This window comes from Engystomops pustulosus, chromosome 2 (assembly GCF_040894005.1).
Source record: "Engystomops pustulosus chromosome 2, aEngPut4.maternal, whole genome shotgun sequence".
Classification (NCBI taxonomy): domain Eukaryota; kingdom Metazoa; phylum Chordata; class Amphibia; order Anura; family Leptodactylidae; genus Engystomops; species Engystomops pustulosus.
The window spans coordinates 155648820-155669927 of record NC_092412.1 but is presented as its reverse complement, the minus strand read 5'-3'; the positions used below and the strand labels follow the sequence as shown (position 1 = coordinate 155669927).

The following is a 21108-nucleotide window of genomic DNA, read 5'->3' as shown; positions in this document are numbered from 1 at the left end:
ATATCATTATTGCTGTTCAAAATGGTTTAGCGCCATGCCTATTATACTCATACCTTGTTACATGAGATCTGAAGGTTTACCTACGGGGAAAGTTGCAGAGGACAGTAACCTTTGATGAAATGTTAAAGCCTCTTTGTTGCCTAACAGAGGCTCACAGTTGGTGAAAATAAAATGGACATGTAAATGATTCTATTGACTAAATTATAGTTGCACAAAAACAGCAGTCTACAGCTTTCAATATAAATGTGTGAAGATACTATAAAGAAATAGATGTTTGAGCAATTCTTTGAATGATGTTAGTCTTTGGCAAGTTTGACTACCTCTACATGAGTTGAAAACTTTCAAAACTATTGACAATTTTCCAAGGAGTAAATATCCAAACAAATTCATCCCAAGGTCAGACCGTGCAATGCTTAAAGAAATGAAAAAAAAAATCAAAAGCTATATTGCAGATACTATTAAGTTAAGATGTTTTGAAGATTATGACAATTAGTACAAAAGGAAGTCAATGGAACGACCAAAATGTATAGGCTAATTGTCAGGTTCGCTGGGGAGAATTCTGGGACTTCTGGTGGTGCTAGCAGCGTTCTTGGACCTCTGGCGTGTATCTCCAAACTCCACCTCTCGTCCGCTACCAGCAGTCTCTGGCGTGCGTCCCGGGCAGCGTCTGCTAAGACCTCGAACTGTCTAGGAGTTTTCTGGACTGCTGGGACTTGTTGTACCTCTGCATGGTGCCTGCTATTGTGCTTGGTTATTCTGCACCATGAGGGGTTAATTCTCAGTAGTTGTCCAGCTCCTATCAGGTTCTGGAGGTGGAGTACTGGCTGGATAAATTGAAGCTTCACTAGTCACCTGTGCCAGTGTTTGAAATCCCTTTCTTCACTTGCTCTCTGCATTAGGTTTGACTTGCTCTGTGTCTGAATTGTTGTGATCTCAGCTAGTTTATGACGTTGACCCTTTTGCTTACTGATTTTGCTCCTGACTTACCCTCTTGTTGTGACTCCGGCTAGTTAACCGCTCTTTTATGTTTGTCAGTCTGTTCATGTTTTTCCTTCCCACACTTATCCAGTGTATTTCGAGTCTTCAAGTAGTCGCCCCACGGTTTAGCGTGGGGGGGCTATAGGAAGGGACAGAGGTTGGGGCAAGCTCAGGGCACACTATCCCCTGTCTTCTGTGTTACCCAACCCTAACACTGATTAGATGAGTTGCTAGGAAAAAGCCTCTTCTTTCCAAAAAATAACATGGCAGTTTTCAAAGCTGTAACCCAGTGATGGCGAACCTATGACACACGTGTCAGCACTGACACGCGTAGTCATTTTCGCTGACACGCGGCCGCCGGAGAAAAATTGCAGGGGTGGACTGGCCGTGGCAGTCGGTGGCCGGTCGCTGGTGTCTGCGGGCAGTCGGCCGGGCGTGCGGTCGGTCGGCCGTGCTGGTGGGCGTTCAGCGGGGCGGTTGTGCGTTCAGCCGGGCCGGTGGGTGGTCGGACGATGATACAGCCTGCTCCTGTTTTCCCATCCTGCTCGGCGGAGGCCGCGCACTGATGTCAGATCGTGGAGACAGAGCAGCCCCGGCGACCTGTGCTGTGCCTGCGCGGGAACATCTGCACACAAGGAGTAACGGAGGCCCAAGGTGTCGTTGGAGCCTGTGTAAGTTCTCTACCAGGCTGTGCTGTGATGTACACTGCTTTGGGGGAACTTCTCAGGACACAAATGTCCTTAAAACTAGTTAAAACGCTGCTTTTTTGTTATTTGTTAGGGGGGGGGGATCTCAATTGAGGAATTGAGCACTGCCAGACCTGTATCTGACTAAGGGCGTTAGAGGGGGTTAATGTGCACTGCTTTAGGGGTGTCAGATTGTGCCTTTATACGTTCATTTAAGCTAAAATTTACACATTTCCAATAGATAAAAAGAAAAACCCACCAGACAATTTATTCTATCATTTCTTCTGAGTACAGAGACCCCCCCACATGTGGCCGTGACTTGTTTTATGGGCGCACAGCGAGGTGCAGAAGGGAAGGAGCGCCCTGCAGCTGCCAGGATTTTAGTTTCCTCATTGGCCCCTTCTGTAGGCTATAAAATTTTCGCTTTTGCGTTATTGGGGCCATGTGATGGCATTTTTTTTGTGGGATGAGATGCTTTTTTCAGTGTTACCATTTTGGGGTTTGTATCTCCTATTGTTGAAAATGTAGGAACTATCTTTTAGGGCAGGAGTAGAAAAGCATCAATTCTGTACTGGATTGTTTACTTTTTCTTTTTTGGTGTTCACCGTATAGCCTAATAATCCTGTGATCTTTATTCCATGGGTCGATACGATTACGGGAATACCGTAGTTTTTTTTTCTAGAGGTGACACACCAACCGAGTTATGCTCGGTTTTTTGGCAAATTTTGACATGCCAAGCTCAAAAGGTTGCCCATCACTGCTGTAACCAAACAAAGCACAAAACTGCTAGAACAATTCATAAATGTAGGCTCTTGCAAGCATTCCTATTGTTTCATCTGAACTTGTATTGCTCCGTATTATTTTATTTCATTTGTATATGTACTCCATGATTTGTAAAGCAGTACGGAATATGATGGCTTAATATGAAGGCTTATTATTATGTCCTTTGTAAAAATGAATGTGGAAATGCTTAACTACACGGTGGAGGATATTTACTATAGGGTTTTTTGTGGCACTCATCCTGCCTGTTCTCCTTAATTTTTCACCATCTTTCAACTCCGCTCTCTGCCTGAGAAAGTATGGGTGCTGATAATTTAGTGGAGAAAGCTGGCTCCATCTTCTGGCTGTTATTACAATGGCCAGCCTGCTCAGCAAATTCGCACATTTGTGGCACTCGGGAAAGGAAATGGTCAGGGACAGAAAAATTGGGGGACAGGGTACAAAAAGTGAGAATAAATTTTGGATGCTACACACATGGAAAAACCAACTACACGAAAGATGCACAAAAACATGTTTCAATTTGAAAAGACAAATCTTTATTAATAACTAATACAAATATATAAGAGAAAACACTGACTGGACAAAACGACAATAAAAACACTTAAAAGGTGCATGGCTCATTTCTGCTTTGATTATCTGCCATCAGTTTGTCACATGCTTCTTGTATTGTATTTATTTTGGTATTTACTGGACAGTGTCTAGAGCGGGGCAATGTGGGGCATTATCATGTGCCACTGTTCCCTCTGGTTTCTTTGTTATTGGGGATCAGTTAGACTGTATGCCCTTTCTTTGAAGTGTTTTTATTGTTGTTTTGTTCAATGAAAGCATGGACAGAAAAATTATCTGCTAAGAGCTACAAAGTTAAAAGGCCGTGTCAAAGGTCTGTATCAGGCCGTGTGAGAACTGGGGCTGAGTTTGACATAGAAGTGATTGGCTCTTTAACGGCTGAGGATTTTGCGTACGTTGGACCGATAAGATTCCAGGTCCTTAGAGAACACTAGGATATTGTCAAGATAGACCACGATACAAGTATATAGCAAGTCTCTGAAGATGTTGTTGACAATTTCCAGAAAGACGGCTGGTGCATTCCAAATGGCATAACCAGGTACTCACAGTGTCCATCGCGAGTATTAAATGCGGTCTTCCACTTGCCAACTTTGCGGATACGAATGGGGTTATAGGCCCCACGAAGGTCCAGTTTGGAAAAGACCTTGGCTCCACATAGGCAGTCGAACAGTTCAGTGATGAAAGGCAGTGGATAGCGGTTCTTTACAGTAACCTTGTGAAGACCGCGATAGTGAAACCATGGATGGAGTGACCCATCCTTTTTGGTCACAAAGAAGAAGCCTGCAGCGGCTGGAGAAGAAGATTTACGTATGAAACCCCTCTACAGGTTCTCATTGCTGCAGTTTCGGGCACAGACAGTGGGTACACCCGACCCCGTGGAGGAGATGTTCCCGGCAGTAGGACAAAAGGGCAGTCGTAAGGGTGATGCAGTGGCAAAGTCTCTGCTTGCTTCTTTAAAAAGACATCCACAAAGTCTTGATAGGAAGCTGGGAGACCCTCCAGAGGAACCACCATACAGTGAGACTAGCAATCTGGTCCCCAACGAACAATCTCTCCCCATCTTCCAGTTAAGCACGAGTGTGTGGAGCTGCACCCACAGAAGACCCGACAGGAGTAAATATGGCACATAGAAAGACTTTCTCTTTGTGTAGTTCTCCGACTTGCAGGAACAAAGGCTCAGTGCGGTACCTGAACAGATCAGAGAGGATATGGCCACTGACAGAGATGACCAGGGGCTTCGCAAGATGGATAACAGGGAAATGATGCTGGGAGACCAGAGCAGCATCCACGAAGTTTCCTGAAGCACCGTAATCCAAGAAGGCAGAAATCTGAAACTGGCTACCTGTGCCAGAGCTGAACAGAATGAGAATGTTCAGATGTGGAGAAGCCTTGTTCTCACCTAGGGACGCTTCTCCCAAGAACCATAGGTGTGTGCATTTCCCGGACGCCGAGGACGTACAGGGCAGGTCCCAAGAAAGTGCTGCGGGCTGGCACAATAAAGACAGAGGTTCTCTTGTTTACGTCTAGAACGCTCCTGGATGGTGAGACAAGCTCTATCCACCTGCATCGGTTCCTCTGGATTGGACACGGATGTTGGCAGTCACGGTCTTTGGAAAACAGGAGCCAGGCTGGGCAAACATCGAGTCTGACTTGTAGTTGTTTCAAACGCTGCTCCTCAGAACGTTCAGACAAACACACGTCAATCTGAGTGGCCATAGAGGGGAGATTGCAGGTCACGTGCAGCCAGTGCATCTTTAATCGGGCCGGAAAGCTCCTTTTTGAAAGTTGCGATCAACGCTGCTACATTCCAGGACAGTTGTAAGACCAGAGTACAGAACTGCACAGCAAAATCGCCAACAAAAGTCCCCTTGGCGCAGGTTCAGTAGTGCGAAGACAGACCGGAACTCATTGAAGAAGTAGGTAATTGTGGCTGTGACCGGCTCTTTTCTCTCGCAGAGGGGAGTAACCTATGCCAGGGCCTTTCTGGAGTGGAAGATAATGAATGCCACCGTAGACCATTCCGTGACGAACTGGGTCGACATAAGCTCAATATGCAGGGAGCACTGAGTGATAAAGCCCCTGCACAACTTGGGGTCCCCATCATACTTTAATAGCATGGAAAGTCTCAGCCTAGGTTCAGCGGAAGGCAGGCTAACCGGAATAGCAGGAGGAGCTTGACGCTGTTGCTAAGTAGCCATCAATTGCTGTAACATGGCGGTGTCCAAGCTGTTATCCTTGCGCAGCAATATGCCGGGACTGCTGGACCACAACAGTGGTAAGATCAGCCAGTTTAGGTACTGCGACTTTGGCGGGGTCCATGGCCGGATCTTACTGTCAGGCACCAGGGGTAGTGGTTCCACTGGACAACTGTGGACGATGACCTAAGCCGACACCTGGGACCAGAATCTAAGTGATACAGAGACAAGCAGAATTGTAGTCGGGGACAGGCAGGAGGTCAGGACGACAGCACAGGATCAAAGTCGGGGACGTAGCAATAGGTCAAGGCAGGCAGTGAAGGAGCATAGTCAGGAACAGAACAGGGGTCAACGGGAAATCACAATAACAGCACAGAGCATGGAACCCAGCTCTCTTTAGGGCACAAGGCACAAAGATCCAGCAGGGTGTGCAGGGAGAGGATGGATTATAAGGGATTCTGGGAAATGGGCAGCTCCATTTAACGGTGCGCTGGCCCTTTAAATCTTCTGAAGCCGGCATGCGCCCGAGGAGACGGGGACACGCGCGCACGGCCGACGCACTGGAGACAGGAGCGAGGACAGGTAAGGTGCTGGGGCACAGAGACGCGGGAGCGCCCATGACAGAAAGTAGGCAGGTGACAGCTTTGGAGTTCTCAATCTAGGGCTTGCAGTCTCTGACTGTCCTTGCCTGTGCTCCAAACCACCCCTTCCTTACGTTAATATATAATATCTGAAAACTATGGTGCTTAAAGGGGTTTTTACATTTTAGCCAATAAATATTTGTTTGAAGAAAACAATTTCCCTATATACTTTTACTGTCAATTTCTTTCAGTTTTCTAGATCTTTGCTTGCGGTCTTGCTCTAAAAAGCTTTTATGTTTACTTCTAATGGATAGCTATCCTTAGTCATGTGATGTCACACAGGTGCACAGCTCCTTATAACACACAGCTCTTGATGATATAATGAGCTGTGCATCTGTGTGACACCACATGACCATAGACAGATTTCTATCTACTAGAAGTAAACATAGAGGCTTTCTGTAGCAGGACAGCAAGCAGAGATGTAGAAAACCGTGTGTAATTGATATAGAAATTAGAAAATGTACAAAGATATTGGAAAATTGTATGTCTTTTCAATAAACAGTGACATTTATTTAAGTAATCTATTTATTCTAATACCATTATCGAATTATGTCATTTTATTTTATTGGATGATATGGAGGTAGTGGTGTTTTTATGGCTTTTGCAATTTTGTAATGGTTCTCTGTTGGTAAATTTCTTTTTTTCAGAAGCTACTTTTTGATTTTTATAACAATAAATTCATAGCCAGTGAACTCAGTAACATATGCACTGGTCGCCCACTAGTGGTAGCCACAATAATTAAAGCATCAAAAGCCTTTCAAACTCTTTATACTTTGATAACTTGAAGAAACATTTGTTAATCCATGATGGATTTAAGAGTATCCAAAATAGAATCTAAAGTTGAATCTGATAACTGCTGCTGATAGGACAATAGAACAACATATAAACGATCAAAAGTGTAAAACACCGTATTCACGTAGAAACCATGAAAATATTGATAAAATCAGAGGTGTGGATAAAAATTAGGAATGTGCTTGCTTTCTCTATTAAAATACATTTTAAGGCTGCATTCACATGAACGTGTGATTTCTCTAGTCCTGTATTTCCATGCTGTATGAATCTGTATGAATCCGTATGTACTAACCTATACTACTCTGGAAAGTAGTTGTGTTTTTGAATAGTTTACTTTATTGGGTTATGTGTAAATATATTGAACTAATATATGATTTCTTTATTAAGATTTCACTGAGAACAGTGTCACTTTACCACTTGTCACTTTGAAGATATGATCACCATATTAAGGACCTGAAGTGCTATGGGTAAAGGTCTATTAGTGACCTCTTTTTTTTTGTACAATGAAGATGAGAGAGGTGAGCAACATAGAGACTAAGGGGCAGATCTGTCAAGCTGTCTAAAAGTAAGAATGTTATAATAAGAGCTCAACTTTCATTTTACCAGTGCTCATGAATATTGTAAAGGGGAGTTGTAATTAGTTGCTATGGGCAACTAAGCACATTCTTACTCTTCGACATCTTGATAAATCTACCCCACAGTGTAGATGATGTAAACATTTTCCTGGTTGGGATTTGTAGGTGTAATTTACTGACTGGTTCTGAGCACGGTCGGGTGAGAAGTAACCGACATGTTGTCAGGAGTCTGGCAGTGTTGTAGGACTGTTGTACAGTAAGTTGAATAGACAGCCTTGGCACGTACACCTTAAAGGGGTTATGCCACGAAACTATTTACTACAAAAAGCTGTCAAAGAGGTTAAAATATTTCAAAAATCTATTTGTAATGGTTACCTGGAAGTAAAAATACCTTTCTATTTGTTATTATGATGCTTGTTCAGCCTCTATTCTGCTCCACACAGAAGCAGATGTGGGAGGGGCCTAGTGATCAGCCTTCAGAGTCTCCTTCCACCTGCTGTGCTCAAATAGTCCCTGCATTTACTGATCCCCAGCACAGCAGGAATCTGCTATTGGTGCTGTGTGTCACCTACCAAAGCCCTGACACTGCTTCCTCTCCTTTTAATCATTGTCAATATATACTTGAATAAGAAAATAAATAAATATATATATAGATATGAGATAGATAGATAGATGACAGGTGATGGATAGATAGATGACAGGTGATGGATTATTAGATAGATATGAGATATATAGGATAGATAGATATGAGATAGATATAGGATAGATAGATGACAGGTGATGGATTATTAGATAGATATGAGATAGATAGATGCAGGGCCGGCTCCAGGTTTCTGTGGGCCCCTGGGCGATAGAGCCTCAGTGGGCCCCTTAACAGTGAACTTGTGTAGCGGCATTAAAAAACAGACATTTAAAATACCAAAACACATACGCACAGATATACAGCATATATATACACACACTTCCAGTACATACAGCATATACGCACAGATATACAGCATATATACACACACATCCAGTATATACGACACATATGCACAGATATACAGCATATATACACACACACATCCAGTATATACAACACGCACGCACAAATATACAGCATATATACACACACATCCAGTATATACAACACGTACGCACAGATATACAGCATATATACACACCCATCCAGTATATACAACACGTACGCACAGATATACAACATATATACACACACATCTAGTATATACATCATACACAGATATACAACATATATACACTAGTATCCAATATATACAACACATACACACAGATATACAGCATATATACACCATACACAACATATATACACATCCATCCAGTATATACATCATACACAGATATACAACATATATACACTAGTATCCAATATATACAACACATACACACAGATATACAGCGTATATACACCATACACAGCATATATACACATGCATCCAGTATAAACAACACATACACACAGATATACAGCATATATACACCATACACAACATATATACACATCCATCCAGTATATACATCATACACAGATATACAGCATATATACACACGCATCCAGTATATACAGCACATACGCACAGATATACAGCATATATACACACGCATACAGTATATACAACACATACGCAGATATACAACATATATACAACACATACGCACAGATATACTATACACAGCATACATACACACACATCCAGTATATACAGCATACATACACACACATATACATGCATTTACATATGTACAATCATACTCACCCCAGCTGGATGTCATTCGGTCAGGACAGGGTGGCAGGTGAAGTGGACCGCATAGGAGAGGGCGGCCGGGGTGGACATTTGGCGCGCAGGCCGGGGTGGACATTTGGCGTGCAGGCTGGGGTGGACATTCGGCGCGCAGGCCGGGGTGGACATTCAGCGTGCAGGCCGGAAGGCGTGTGGTCCGGGCCGCAGGTGAAGCGGGCGGGCCGGGGAGCGCAGGGCAGGCCAGGAGCGATGGGTGTGCCGGGGAGCGGAGGGCTGGGCAGCAACATGTGAGGTGGGTAGGGCAGGGCGGGGCTGCTACGGTCCTTCAGCAGCAGCCAGGGGAGGTAAAGGGATGGGCCGGAGTGGGATGCCGAATTATACTTTGCTCCCGGGCCGATCCCACTACCTCTCCGCCCACCTCCTATGCGGCCTGAAATCAGCGGCGAACCTGGGCCCCGTAATACGGTGCCACATTGTCGTGGTGGGCCCCTTTGGAGCTGTGGGGCCTCGGCACTTGCCCGGGTCAGCCGGGTGCTGACGCCGGGCCTGGATAGATGACAGGTGATAGATAGATGACAGATGATGGATTATTAGATAGATATGAAATAGATATAGGATAGATAGATAGATATGAGATAGATAGATGACAGGTGATGGATAGATTAGATAGATATGAGATAAATTAGATAGATATGAGATAGAGAGATAGATGACAGGTGATGGATAGATCAGCTCAGCCTGTTACTTGTGTTATCTCTGCAGCCTCCTTTGTCACCTGACTAATGGTGGAGGGAGGAGAGGGCTGCTACATTGCTATGATCCATGTTAGGGAAGGACTCCTCTGAGCAGCAGATAGTCATGTATGTCTGCATTTACCTTGTATCTGCTGCTGTAGGCTCCTGTGTGACCTGACTAATGGTGGAGGGAGGAGAGGGCTGCTACATTGCTATGATCCATGTTAGGGAAGGACTCCTCTGTGCAGCAGATGTCATGTCTGGCTGCATTTACCTTGTATCTGCTGCTGCAGGCTCCTGTGTGACCTGACTAATGGTGGAGGGAGGAGAGGGCTGCTACATTGCTATGATCCATGTTGGGGGGAGGGGGGACTCCTCTGTGCAGCAGATGTCATGTCTGGCTGCATTTACCTTGTATCTGCTGCTGCAGGCTCCTGTGTGACCTGACTAATGGTGGAGGGAGGAGAGGGCTGCTACATTTCTATGATCCATGTTAGGGGAGGACTCCCCTGTGCAGCAGATGTCATGTCTGGCTGCAGTTACCTTGTATCTGCTGCTGGAAGCAACTGTGGAGCTGGTAAGCAGTGGCCATCACAGTACAATTTCTGCCCCTCCTCCTCTCTCACTCCCTATTGGCTGCAGTGTGTCAGGTGATCTCTCAGTGTGGAAAGGAGCTGTGAGCCCGTGGAGTGATCTGTAGTGCAGAGCAGCTGGGGGAATCCTTGTGCGCAGACTCGGCCAGATCTGTAGCTCAGGACGGGACACAGCTACCAGCAGGGGGCGCCAGCAACCAGGACAAAAGTAGTTATCTCAGTAAGCCTGAATATTTTGTAATAAGTGTAAATGGTGAAAGTACTTGTCACAATGCATTGGACCCAATTACAGCCATTTGCTATGGTGACACAACCCCTTTAATTACACGTCTCTTTTTTATATACACATTTGCTATGATATGATGATGTCACATATTTCTGGAATTACACTTTGTGTGATCTGTATTTAAACACATTGGGGCACATTTACTTACCTGTCCGAGTCTCAATCCCCGATCCGGACTCTCCGACGATGATGCAGTCTGCCGCGATCCACGTAGATCCTGCGCACAATATCCTGCATGTGTCGCTTCCCCGCTCAGAGGTCCGGCGGAGTTCACCTTTTTTTTCCGGTGCATGTAAGTGCTTGGCTTAGTCCACTTAGTCCGAATCCATCGGATCGTCCGACAGCCCGCCCCCGATTTGTGATGCTTGAAAGCCGGCGCAATTGCAACACAATCCCCGGCGCAATCCCCGAAAAGTCGGGAAACCGGACGAAAATGCAGCCGAGGGACCTTTTGTAGGTAAGCCCCATTGTATGCTTACACACCTTTGCTTGAGAAAGGCTCCGTCTTATTGGAGCTGAAACATCGCTTGACATGTTGAAATAAAAGTACCCCTTTTAGTTTTTTTGAATCATGGAGTCCTGCAGTTTTTTTTCTTTATTATTTGGATGGACTATTTGTCCTAGGCTGTGCACCCGAGTCTATTACTTGTGCCACAAGTGCTGCTGCTCTTCATAATATATACTGTATATTTTATATATATATTAGAGGGGGCAGTAGATAAATTGAGGGAGAAATAAAATCAAAGGTGTGGATATAAATTAGAAATGTGCTTGCATTCTCTTTTAAAATACATTTTAAGGTTGCATTGCTGCATTCACACAAAGTATGCATCTGCATGAATCCGGATATACGTGACAATTTTCATCCGTATGTGGACATATGTCATTGTATCTGTACCGTACCTATATAAAATATGGTGGGCTGACAAACAATAGATGGCTGACAACTTGTTGGCTTACAGAAGGCACCTCCCACTGGTTCTGGATAATGCACATAAATACTTCAGCATTCCATGCACAACCATATGCAGCACATATGCAACCCATATTTTATACGTTTTCATAGACTTCTATGGAGTATACGGAGCGGAAATAGTGGAGATAATAGGACATGCTCTATATTTTTATATGGCTCGCTTATGGTCAGTGCGGTTGGCAATATGGTCATATAAATGGATGGCCGTGTTGCACATTGAAATGAATGGGGCCATATGCTACACATCAGCTTTTAAATTACCTTCCAACATACAAACAAGGATCGTTTGATCCATCACAACTTTGATGATTGGGGAAGGTATCCACTTTTATCTATTTTCATCTTTTTCCATATTTACTATGTTCACTAGCCTCAGTCATTTTTACATGACTAAATACACACATGGAACAAATAGTTGGTACTCCTCGTTTAATGAAAGAGAAACCCACAATGGTCACAGAAATAACTTGAATCTGACAAAAGTAATGAAAATGAACAAATAAAAGGCAGGCACTGCCTTTCAACCAGGCTTCAACAGAATATTAAAAAAATTAAAACTCATTAACCCCTTAAGGACCAGGCCCTGTTTCCTTTCACATCTGCGCCACTTCTTGTGGGCTTGGTTTTTACAGCTTTCACTGTGCGCCCCAAATGACATGTCTACTCCATTAATTGGGTCAATACGATCACGGGGATACCAAATTTGTATAGGTTTTATAATGTTTTCATACATTTACAAAAATTAAAACCTCCTGTACAAAAAAAAATTCTTCATTTTGCCGTCTTCTGGCTCTAATAACTTTTTCATACTTTGGTGTACAGAGTTGTGGGGGCTGTCATTTTTTGCAAATTTGGATGACGTTTTCAATGCTTCTACTTTTAGGACTGTACAACCTTTTGATCATTTTTTTTGAATTTTTTATATTTTTCAAAATGGCAAAATGCCATTTGCGACTTTACGAGAATGAATTCTGCCGTGATTCACTTACATTGTGCGCCCGATATCCTGCATGCGTCACTCCCACTCAGGTCCGCCGGAGTTCACCATCTTCTTCCTAGTGCATGTAAGTGCATGGCTTGGGACACAATTTTAAAGTTAAATCCCGCGCTCTGTCCGAATCAGTCGGATCGTCCAACGGCCTGCCCTCCAATGAAAGCCCGCGCCAATGCAGCAAAATGCGATGGCGTGCAACACAATCCCCTTCTAAATCCCTGTCCCAGCGGCGCGATCCCCAAAAACGTCGGAAAACCCAACAGAATGCGGCCGCGGGACCCTTAGTAAATAAGCCCCACTGTGATGTTGTGCATGGTGAAATGGTGTGTACCCCACTCAAAATGGACCAGGGGAAGTGAAAGAAAGAGTTTTCTTAAAAGCATATTAAAGATTAACCCCTTCCGGTCACAGCCCTTTTTTGTTTTTGCATTTTTCATTCCCCATGTTCAAAAATCTATAATTTTTTTTTATTTTTCCATGTACAGAGCTGTGTGATGGCTTGTTGTCTGCATAAAAAATTGCACTTCAAAATGGTGGTATTTAATATTCCATGCCATGTACTGGGAAGCAGGAGAAAAAAAATCCAAATGCATTTGCGCCGTTTTCTTGTGGGCTTGGATTTTACTGTACGCCCCAAATGACATGTCTACTTTATTCTTTGGGTCGGTATGATTAAAGGGAAACCAAATTTGTATAGGTTTTATAATGTTTTCATATATAAATTAAAACCTCCTATAGAAAAAAAAATATTTTGCCATATTCTGGCGGTAATTACTTTTTATACTTTGGTGTACGGAGCTGTGGGTAGTATAATTTTTTTGAAACTTTTGATGATGTTTTCAATGCTACCGTTTTTACGACAGCGCGACTGTAGCCAACCTCCCTGGACATGGCCGCAGGATGAAAATTGGAGAAGGAAAATGGCAAATCAAAGAGACAAATAAAATGAATATTAACAAAAGAGTCCAGAAAAACTTCCGAAGAGATTAAAGGTGAACTTCAAGCTCAAGAAACTTTGGTGTCAGATTGCATCATCTGTTGTTATTTAAGCCAAAGTGGATTTAATGGGAGACGGCCAAGGAGGAGAACATTGATGAAAAAAAAACATTAAAAAGCAAAACTAAATTTTGCAAAACTAGACCTTGACAAGCCACAAAGCTTCTGGGAGAATGTACTATGGACAGATGAGACTAAAATTTTCCTTTTCAGCAAGGCACATCAGCTCTATGTTCACAGATGAAGCATATCTTGAAGCATATCTTGAAAAGAACACTTTTCCTACGGTGAAACATGGAGAAGGCTCTGTTATGTAATGTTGCTGCTTTGCTGCATCTGGCACAGTGTGTCTTGAATCTGTGCAGAGTACAATGAAATCTCAAGACTGTGAAGTTATTCTAGAGAGAAATGTAAGAGGATTAGAAGCCAAAGCACACAGCTAAAACACCCAAGAATGGCTAAAAGGAAAACATTGGACTATTCTAAAGTCGGCATCTTGGAGCCCTGACCTAAATCCTATGGAGCATCTCTGGAAGGTGCTGAAACATGCCATCTGGAAAAGGCACCATTAAAACCCCAGACAACTTGAGCAGTTTGCTCATGTGGAGAGGGCCAAAATACCCAGGTGCAGAAATCACATTGACAGTTACAAAAATTGTTTGATTCATTTTTAGTTTTTGAGTTTTCATTTTTCACTCCCCACATTCAAAAATCTATAACTTTTATTTTTCCAAGTAAATAGCTGTGTGAGGGCTTGTTTTCTGCATAACAAAGTGCACTTCATAGTGACAGTATTTCATATTCCATGCTGTATACTTGAAAGCGGGAAAAAAATTCCAAATACAGTGAAAAAACAAATTTGCACCGTTGCCTTGTGGGCTTGTTTTTTATGACTTTCACTGTGCGCCCCAAATGACATGTCTATTTTATGCTTTGGGTCGGGACAATCACAGGGATAACACATTTATACAGTTTTTAATGTTTTCATACATTTACAGAAATCAAACCTCCTGTTGAAAAATTATGAAAAAGTGAAATTACCGGCTTTGGGTATAACTGTTATTATATTTTGATAGATCTGCTATTTTGATACCTAACATGTTTATGATTTTAACTGTTTATTTATATTTATATCTGTTCTAGAGAAAGGGGGGGGGATTTGAATTTTTATGATTTTTTAATATATTTTATTTTTACTTTTTTTAACTATTTTTCAGACCTTCTAGGGTAGTTTTACCCTAGGTTGTCTGATTGATCCTACCATATACTTCCATACTACAGTATGGTACTATATGGGGTTATATTTGCATTGTGACAGAAGGGTTAAAACCAGATAGCCTCGGGTCTTTGTATAACCCGAGGGTGTCATGGTAACAGATGCCCCTTCCCCCTCAATACAAGACAATACAAGTTCACACACAGACACTCACAGACACTTCCTGCCAGAAAGCAGCAGCTGCATCAAGCACAAACAAACAAAATAAGGTCTTATAGAGGCATATAGCAAAGCTGACAGTGTGTATTATAGATGAAATGTAGTATAGCTGACATTGTGTGTTATAGGTGAGTTAGCGGGGTGTCATTGTGTGTTATCTCCATCTCATGGATATCATAATCTCTCATCTCTGATTTGTCTCATCTCTCTTTTTCTATGTGTTAGATACTAGTGATTGTTCAGAAGATAAATCAAAGTATAGATAAATATTGGACCTTGATAATCTAAGCACATTGTCAGCACAGATGGATCACTATGTGCCTGCTTAAAGAGCGCACTCTGGAATTTTACAATGACCATCACAGAGAGTTATAGGAGCTAAATCATCAATAAAACTGAGAAAAATAGTAAAGTAAAGGGGTTAAAAAATTATCTTTATTGTTTAAGCATCACTAGAGAGTTATAATTTGAGAACTTTCTTTCATGGGCAAACCCCTTCAATTAAACTGTGCAAAATTATGTACAAAAAGGAATCATTTAAAGAACATTTAAAGAAATCCTTTTAAAGAACATTTAAACACATACACGTTTATCAAGGGCTTCAACAGCACCATGAGTGTAGGATTTATTCTGTCATTATATGACTACATTTCCTGCATTGATTCCTGCCTGTTTCTTCAGGCCCCTATAAAATGCATTTTCAGGACCTTGGATAGTGAAATGCTTCACTAGATGTTTTAACTAAGATAACTGCTTTGCAATAAAAGTTTTATGTATAGGAAAACTGCAGTTTAAAAGCACAAAATGATCGAAAGGGAATAATATAATTTACTATATATGAGAAATAAATGCTCATAAAGTAAAGCTTTCATTATAATTTTTCCGATTGTAATATATAAATGCACATCCCTCAATTTGAAAAAATAGTAAACATTGTCAATTGTTGCTATGGTCTAAAATGTTTAGAAGTGAAAGTATCTTCAATTTTCAATTTGTTTTTAAAAATATTCTATGAAAGACATATACCATATTTACCACATGCCTTTTTTTTGAACTATAAGACACTCCTTACTTTAAGACATACCCCAAAATCTGGGAAAATTTATTTTACACCAATTAAAATATAAACCTCATATAAAAAGGGAGTCCCACCACAATTATAAAAAGAAATAAATTTTTATTATCATAATAAATATAATATATATATATATTTAAAAACATAGACAATATAAACACATTACTCGTAAAAACTCAATTAAAATATCCCTGTTGGTCGCCCACCAGCACAGCACACACAACTCTGCTACATTCATACATCTATAAACATAGCTCTGCTACATCCGTTCATTCACACACAAAGCTCTGCTACACACACATGACCAGCAATAGGAACACACTCATCACTACTATACACACACACACACATAGGAACACATTGGGCACTGTTATAGACACCAGGAGCTGCTACACACACTTTGAGCTGCTATATACATTGTGCACTGCTATGAACACACAAACACACATACACTGACTGGGCACTCCTATACATACTTGGCACGGCTACATACACTGGGCACTGCTCTACAAGACTCTGCTATATACACTAGGATTTACTACATATACTGGGAACTGCCACACAAACTGGGCTCTGCTATGCAGACACACATAGGAACACTGACTAGGCACTTCTATATACACTGGGAGCTGCTATACACACACAAAACATAGGAACACTGACCGGGCACTGCTATAGAAACACACACACCTCTTCTTCTTACCCTGTCTCAACCCTTAGCTACTTCTCTGCTCCATCCGCATCAGAATAAGGAACTTCACTGATGTAGGAAGCATGTGATCAGTCAAATGCTTCTGACATCACTCCTGGTCCTGTTACAGTGTGGACGCGGCTAGGAGAGAGAGGCTCTGTGGAGATCATGTGACGCACTGTGTCAGAGCATCACCTGATCTCCATTACAGCAGTCAGGAGTACCTGTCAGTGCTGGATCCTCATGACCTGACTATAAGACACATGCTCTTTTTATTAAGATGTTTTTTCGTTAAAAAGTGTATCTTATAATCCCCAAAAATACGGTATACCATATGAAAGACATATATCATATTGGAATAAGCACAATAGAAACAGGAAAACACCAATGTGGTAGTACTATAAGGCAGGCAATACATTAGATAGATAAGACATTTAAGATACTAAAACAAGAAGGAAGCGATGAGGCGTTACAGAATTATAGAGAGAAAAATATATCCTGTAAAAACATATGAAGGTATCAAAAATACAGACTGAAAGAGATATTGCCAAAAAAAAGTAAAAAAAAATAATTATTTTACAATTAGGTAAATAGTAAAAAAAACTAAAAACTGAAAAAGTGGGCCCTCTGAGAAATAACTGTCATTACCCAGGAAAATGACATGATCAGGAATAATGTAAATCCTCATTAAATGCCTTTTGCTTCTAAGGGACAAGATGGGAGTAACAGTCCATGAAGACCCTAAGATATGCCTTCTCCTGGTGGACCCAGAGCTGTTCCATTCTACTATATACCAAGCTTTTCTCACCAAAACTTTATATTGTGGCTTAAATCTATCAATACTATCCCCCCTTAAACAATGCTATTCACTCTTTGGAAAAAAAGAAAATAAAATCTTATATGGGATAGGTGGCTTAAATCCCCATTACTGCTGCTTTTCCAATTACTGCTTAAACACGTAGCTAGGTGTACAAGTCAGGATCTGCTGTCTCTTCTATACAGGTGGACCTCAGAGGTGTACTGTGTCTAGATGCTGCTAACCTGTCCTACCCCACTCATCACAGTGCACCATACAAATTACCATTGTACAGCAGGTAGAAGAGGCATGTAGCAACTTACAGGTGATGATCTGCTCCTTTGGTTACAGAACAAGGTGGTTAATGGCTCATCGCTGCTGCACTCACCCCTGATGTCTTCAGCTCCGTGCAGCCCATCTACACACTATACTGTAAGTGACTGTCATGTATATAATTGCACAAAGTCACATGTACTATACTGTGCCTCTGAATAATGCTTTCCCCTCACAACTGACCACACTGGGGCACATTTACTAGGAACAGTGCAGTCTGTACTATCTGCAGTTTTCCTGTATATTTCTAGTGCATGTTCTTCATGAATCTATAAATCTAAAAATCTATAAATCTAATTTATAATAATATAATATACCAGTGCCCCTCAATTAGTCAAAGCTGCTTTTTACTGAATGAAAGAAAATATCACATATATACCATGTGCTAGCTTCACCCTCAAGCAGATCCTGGTGAAATTATCACATGATTTATATTATCCCCTGAATTTAAATGATTGAATAAAAGTAATATTTAGGTTTCCCCCCTTTTTCTTTCATTCAGTAAAAAGTGGTTATTAGCAGGTAATAATACATATTGTGCCCCCAAAATACATCTTCCAATTTTAAGTTACTGTATACAATTACGTTACATAACATAAATATATTTCATTATTATATATATAGTGCAGTATTAATTTATTTGTTATGAGGAGATTTCACTCATTAAAAAAGGCAGATAATGTACTTTTACTTTACTTGGCCCCTAATAAAATAACAAAACCACTTACCTTCTGGCGGTCAACGGCAGCTTCTCTTTCTTTCACATGCCCTCCGGTGATGTCATGACGCAAGCCACAAGAGGTCATCATCCCATGGCTTACATCTTAAAGCGGCTGCGCTGCAGGGGGAAATCCCTGCTGGGCTGCCAGTATAATCAGAGGTGCCAGTGTGTAGCATCACCCTTCTGTTTAATATAGAATTCGCGAGCCACCGCTCCAGTTATGTAGTACTCCGAGCTGCCTGTTCTGGCCACATGGAGTATTACAATGACGGGTCTCAGCACTGAGGTAAGGGGGCCAGGGATCGAGCCCCCATTTCATAGCGCCATGACCAGAGTTTGCACAGCAGTGTGCCAGTGCGGTCACCCTCTGCGACCGTGACTGTTACCTCCCCGTGTACACATATTTGCTCTATGTTCCTTTTCTAGGTCCTGCATGAGCAAATTCCATGTGCTTTGTCTTACATAAAAATTGGGTCTCCAAAATTCCTTTTAAATAAAGTTTATTGTTGATTTAAATGCCAGCTGCTTAACCCAGGAATAGGTGCAGCACTGCAGCAAAAGCACTAGAAAAAGACACACCACTAGGCCCAGATGGCATACACCCCTGGGTACTGATTGAACTATGTATTGTGATAGACAGACAATTATTTCTAATACTTGAAGATTCCTTAAGAACATGTGAGTAACCACCAGACTGCATCCAACTATTCAGCTACCTCATGGAACAAGCAGGAAAGAGCTTCTACCTCAACATGTTACCTTTTAATGTTTCAATGTCTGCGAATAAAGACATTGTGAGTTTTATGTTCTTCAACCCTGTCTCCTTCGTGAGATCCCTAACTGCTGCTAACATCATGGGACCCCCCTTCACTATCTTTCTGGGGATCCCTTAACCACACATACACTGGGAGAGCCCCAGGGAGAACCTTCCATCATATTGCAGCCTCCACCTTTTATAGCATCCACTTGCTGGCCCTGCTCAGTGTGGAAGAGGCCTGTTCACCTGGACCAAGCTACAGTAACGCTACTTGCGCTAGGAAGCGCATTAAGCCAGTCAATCAGACACCCCACACCAAAAGGGCAGTCCCATGGGAGGATGTTGCTCAAATCACTGGTCAGACCACACATTGAATATTGTATACAGTTTTGGGCACCATTATATAAAAAGTACATAGTAGAACTTAGCATGGGTGCAGAGAAGAGTAAACAAGATTATTATAGGAATGGGGGGACTAGAATACAATGATAGATTACTTAACGTGGGGTTTTCCAGCTTAGAAAGAAGATGCATGTACAAATATCTAAAATGGCAGTACAGAAATCTCTTCCTAGAACTTTTTATACCGAAATCTGTGGGCAGAAAAAAGGGGTATCATCAACATGCAGAGGAGAGATGGCTCTACCATCGTCATAAACTAAGATTTTTTACTGTGAGACTGTGGGAATCTCTGCCAGAATATATTGCAATAGGTGATAATTTGAGCATATTCAAAAGTAGCTTGGATGCTGTTCTGGAGAGCAATATCACATTGTATGGGAATAAAACTGCTGGGGACCAGAAACTCCTTTTATCTTTCACAGATGACAAGAAAGTCCTAAATGAGACTTCAAGAGTCTTCAGGTTGTTCTCTAGATCCATGGAAATGGTTATAGTGAGAAGAACTCTGTGGTTAAACCTTATGACAAAAGTTACTGAACCTTACAGATTTATCAGTCTCTTTAGCCTGGTTTGATAAATCAACTCTGCATTTAAGAAGGTCAGTTTTTCATATGGCACTTAAACTGATCATGAGGTTTTCTGCAAGTACAAATCAAAGTCACAGGTGTCAGGATTCAGGGGTAGGGAAGCCACTGGACCGACGTGAGCGATGATGTAAGCCGACACCTGGGAGCGGAGTCTAAGTGGCACCCTGTTTTAACCAAAGCCCGCTACAAGGCGGTTTGGACTCTTTGCAATGGGTTACCACAAGGTCGCTCCACTGGTGTGATTTTGTTCAAGATGACGGCCAAGGCGAGGTACTGAATCGTGAGACGGAGTCGTGGTCAGGCAGGAGGTCAGGACAGGCGGCACAAGAGCAGAGTCAGGGACAAGGCAGAAGATCAGGACAAGCATCAGAGAATTGGAGTCAGGAGCAGGAAACGAGGTCACAACAGGAAATCACAATAAACGCAGGAATAACACAGGGAAGCTTTCTCAGAGGCACAAGGCACAAAGATCTGGCAGGGGACACAGGAAGGGGCCGGGATTAAACAGGGAAGGACGGCCAGCACCAATTATCAGCATGTTGGCCCTTTAAATCTCAGAATGCCGGAATGTGAGTACCCTAGGGGACGAGGACACACATGCCGGAGTGAGGAGACCACCGCTGGAACGTGGGAAGGTAATTGCTGCCACAGAGGCTCCAGGGGTGCAGGAAAACACATGGGTGCGGTTGCAACCCGGAACATGGGTCACAGGAGCACCCGTGACAGTACCTACCCCCTCTTCTTAGGCTGGAGGA

At 42.2% G+C, this 21108-nt stretch overlaps 1 long non-coding RNA gene across 3 annotated transcripts in view; it reads left to right on the top strand.

The window, feature by feature from the left end:
• Nucleotides 1-21108, top strand: part of LOC140118760 (uncharacterized) — a 33634-nt gene that overhangs the window by 8386 nt on the left and 4140 nt on the right. The window contains exon 4 of one of the 3 annotated variants that reach the window (XR_011853254.1): nt 17905-17985. The exons of 1 other annotated variant lie outside the window; for it this stretch is intronic. This is a non-coding gene — a long non-coding RNA (uncharacterized lncRNA). Of the gene's footprint in view, nt 1-13423; nt 13696-17904; nt 17986-21108 lie in introns of those variants that run through there. One more of the 3 variants, XR_011853256.1, reaches the window with a different exon arrangement.